The sequence below is a fragment of the Leptonychotes weddellii genome, chromosome 4 (assembly GCF_054177405.1).
Source record: "Leptonychotes weddellii isolate Sample4059 chromosome 4, ASM5417740v2, whole genome shotgun sequence".
Taxonomy (NCBI): Eukaryota; Metazoa; Chordata; class Mammalia; order Carnivora; family Phocidae; genus Leptonychotes; species Leptonychotes weddellii.
Window position 1 is genome coordinate 98,862,400 of NC_138372.1, and position 4,857 is coordinate 98,867,256.

Below are 4,857 nucleotides of genomic sequence, written 5' to 3' on the forward strand. Positions count from 1 at the left end.
AAAAAAGAGGTTTTTGAATCCACAGTGGCTAGTATGTAACCAGAACTCAATATCACATACATTAAAAGAATGAATAGATGTATTCCTCTAACTTGGGTTTTCTCCAGTGGAAATGAGGCACACTCCTATTTGAGGGAAAAAAAAAACAGGATTTTAGTAAGATAGAAGCAGAAAGGGCAATATATCAATTTTTTAAAAGAAGAATTGATATTTTGAGTTGATTATTGAGTTAATGTTTCTGCATGGAGGACTATGAAAGCAAAGCAAAGGAATAGGCTTCATATTCAAAATGTGTTTTGCCATTATTCAGTTTTCCATATTACTTAAAAGACAATGTTGTTCACAAGAGAAGCAGACTCAAAGTCCAAAATAATGATCAGAACAAAAGCATTTGATGTTCTATCTCAACTTACTTCTCCTCTATTTCCTATATTCTGTGTATTTGCTTTATTTTTATTATTTATTATTATTTATAAATAAATATTTATTATTATTTTAGAATCTCATGTACCATTAAAGGAAAGTATATGGGTTTTGTTGGAAAGAATGGGTTTTAAAAGTTAAAAGCTTTTGAATAACTCACTTGAATACTTTTCCTTCTGCTGTCCAAACAGCATGTTAAAGAGCTCTCTACTCTCAAGGGGCTAGGGGGAAGAACGAGTGTCACTCATGGTATTTCCCAAAACATTAAGTGTTGCCATGTACCCAGTATCATAAAGAAAATCCCAAAATCCTTCCATTATTATTTTTAAATCATCTATTTTGCTATAATTTTCATAGAATTAAATGGACCCACTTTAAGTGTACACTAAAACTTAACAAATCCATTCTGTGTCACCACTCACACAGATCATGATATAAAATACTTCTATTGCTCAGAGAGTACTCTGATGTCCCTTAACAGTTAATATCTCACCCCTGGCTCCAGGTAACCACTGAAATATGGTTTTGCCATTCTAGAACTTCAGAAAATAGAATCATCTTTTATGCTTGTTTTTTTCCTCTCAGCATGTTTTATGATCCATCCAAATCATTGCAACGATCAACAATCATTACTTTTAGTGCTCAAGAATATTTTGTTGTTGCTACTGTGTAAGTATTCCATGGTTTGTTTATCCATTCACCCGTTGAAACATTTGCATCATTTCCAGTTTTTGGATTTTTTTGTACGGTTGTTTTTTTGTTTTTTGTTTTAAGTAATCTCTACACCCAACATGGGGCTCAAACTCACAACCCCGAAATCAAGTGTGGCATGTTCTTCTTACTGAGCCAGCCAGGCGTCCCATTACTTTTAGCTTTTTTGAATAAAGCTGCTACAAACTCTTTTGTACAAGTATTTGTATGAGTTATGTTTTCACTTCCCTTGGGTATATATTTAAGAGCAAATTTGCTAGATTATAAGATAAATGTATGTATTTTATATAACACCCATATGTTTAAGCTATAAGAAATGGTTCAGCTGTTTTCCAAAGTTGTATCATTTTACAGTCCCACCAGCAATGTATTAGACTATCAATTGCTACACATTATATCCTTTTTTTCCTATTTCTTTTCTCTTTTATTTTATTTTTTTTTAAAAGATTTTATTTATTTATTTGAGAGAGAATGAGAGAGAGCAAGCACATGAGAGGGGGGAGGGTCAGAGGGAGAAGCAGACTCCCTGCCGAGCAGGGAGCCCGATGCGGGACTCGATCCAGGGACTCCAGGATCATGACCTGAGCCGAAGGCAGTCGCCCAACCAACTGAGCAACCCAGGTGCCCATCTTTTCTCTTTTAAAAAAGATTTTTTTGATTTATTTATTTTAGAGAGAGCACAAACAGGGGGAGAAACAGAGAGAGAAGGACAAGCAGACCCCACGCTGAGCATGAGCTTGACATAAAACTTGATCCTATGATCTCAACATCATGACCTGACCCGAAACCAAGAGTCAGATGCCCAACTGACTGAGCCAACCAGGCACCTGTATTTCTTTTCTAATGTCCTTGGTGAGTTTTTAATTTTTATGAAGTTCATTTTATCATACATGTGGTTTTTGTTTGTTATGTCCTGTCTAAGAAATCTTTGCCTACTTTCATGTCATGAAATTTTTCTCCTATGTTTCCTTCTAGAATGTTACAATTTCAGAGTTAGTTTTGACTTTAAAGTGTGAAATAAGCAGGGTTGTACTTTGTATTTTCTTATTAATATGATGTTATTTCAGTACCATTTGTTGAAAAGACTATTCATCCACTTCTCCATTATTTTTACATTTGTCTATTAACTTTGTAAACACTTTATTCCCTATTGACACTTTCAGTATAAGTCTTTTGGAATTTGGAAAGAAAATAGTGTTATGTTCAAGAAGTTTTGGCTATTCTACATTTCTTCCATATAAATTTAAGAATCTATTTCTCAATTCCTACAAAAATAGCATCTAATAGGATTTTATTTGAGATGCCTTTAATTCTGTTAATGAATCTGAGGAAATTTGCCATTTTAAAATATTGAGAGATACATTAAGATCTCATGAACATGGTGTCACTCTCATTTTATTTCATTTTTCTTTAATTAATATTTTGCAGTGTTCAGTATAAAGGTCTTGCACACTTTATTAATTTTTTCCTAAAAATGTTATTTTGCTGCTGACTTATATGTATTTTTAAGTTCTCATTTCTAACATTTCTACTGCTAGTTTATAAAATATAACTAGTTTTATATTAGCCATTCATTCTGTGACATCACTAGATTTCCTTAGTATTTCTAGTAGTTCCTTGGCATATTGATTAGGATTTCTATAAAAATGACCATAACATCTAAAAAATCAAAGCAGTTTTATTTCTGTCTTTCCTATTTTTATGAATTTTATTTGTTTTTCTTGACTTCACATAATGAGTGAATTGCAATTTTTAATAAAACTGGTGAGAATGGATATCCTTTCCCTGGTCCTAATCTTAGTGGAAAGGTATTCAGTCTCTTAGTTATGTTATTAGGTTTATTTTGCTTTTTTATTTTTTATTTTTATTTTTTTTTAAAGATTTTATTTATTTATTTGACAGAGAGAGACACAGCGAGAGAGGGAACACAAGCAGGGGGAGTGGGAGAGGGAGGAGCAGGCTTCCCGCTGAGCAGAGAGCCTGATGGAGGGCTTGATCCCAGGATGCTGGGATCATGACCTGAGCTGAAGGCAGACACTTAATGACTGAGCCACCCAGGCGCCCCTATTTTGCTTTTTTAAAAAGTCTGTATGGAGTGCCTTGGTGGATCAGTTGGTTAAGCATCTACCTTCGGCTCAGGTCGTGATCCTGGAGTTCCAGGATCAAGCCCCACATCCCCACATGGGCTCCCTGCTCAGAGGGGAGTCTGCTTCTTCCTCTGCCCCTCACCCTGCTCATGCTCGCTCTCTCTCACTCTCTCTAGAGCTCTCGCTCTCAAATAAATAAATAAAATCTTAAAAAAAAAAATTTAAAAGGGTGGCGCCTTAGTGGCTCAGTTAGTTAAGCATCTGACTTCGGCTCAGGTCATGATCCTAGGGTCCTGGGATTGAGCTCTGCCTCAGGCTTCCTGCTCAGTGGGGAGCCTGCTTCTCTCTCTCCCTCTGCTCCTCACCCTGCTCATGCTCTCTCTCGCTCATGCTCTCTCTCTCTCTCAAATAAATAAATAAAATCTTTAATATAAAATAAAATAAAAGTCCTTAAATCTGTCACTGTGAAAAATAATATTGATTGGTTTTCAAATATAAACTAATCTTAAATTTCTTGAATAAAGGCTACTTGGTCATATTGCATTTTAAGAAAAATGCATCATAATATATTAGCAAATATATACACATAAATACAAATAAAAAATATATATGCATTATCAACAATAGCCAAATTATGGAAAAGCCCAATCGTCCAACAACTGATGAATGGATAAAGAAGGGGTGTGTGTGTGTGTGTGTGTGTATGTGTGTATAATGGATATTACTCAGCCATCAAAAGAATGAAATCTTCCCATTTGCAATGACATGGATGAAGCTAGAGTATATTATGCTAAATGAAATAAGTCTGTCAGAGAAAGACAAATACCATATGATTTCACTCATGTGGAATATAAGAAATAAAACAGATGAACATAGGGGAAGATTTACTACTGCCATTTTATTTTTTCCTTCTGATTATTTTGTTTTTCCATTTTTCCCCCTTCTGTCTCTGTTTACCTTTGTATGTTGGTGGTTTTCCATGGTGATTTGCTCAGTCTCTTCTTTTTATACATTTTACGTCACTGCTCTAGATTTTGCTTTTTAGTTACCATGAAATTTACATAACATTACACCAATAAAATAATCATTTTTCTGCTGATGAGAATTTGTCTTAATTTACCTATAAACCTTCCATCCTTTTACTCTTACCCTTTTATATTTTTGATGTCACAAATTATCTCTTTTTATGTTGTGATTTTATTACCAAGTTGAGTAGCTATAGTTATTTTTACTCTTTTTTTCTTTAACCTTTAGGTAATAATTGAGTTTAATATACTATTCTGAGATAGAGTTACAGTTTTCAAATTCTGACTGTTTATTACCTTAATCAGTATTTTGTATAATTTTGTCTTTTCCTCTCAGTTTGAAGAGCTCCTTTCAACATTTCCTGTAAGGCAAGTTTAGTGGTGGGGAACTCCCTCAGCTTTTGTTTGCCTGGGAATCTTTGATTTCTTCTTCATATCTGAAAAAATAACAACTTTGCCAGATAGTATATTCTTGGCTGGTAGTTTTTATTTTTCAATATTTTGAATGTCCCATTCCACTGTCTCTTGGCATGTCTCAGTTTCTGCTGAGAAATCTACTAATAGCCTTGTGGGACATCCTTGTAGGTTACTGTCTTTTTTTTTTTTTCCCC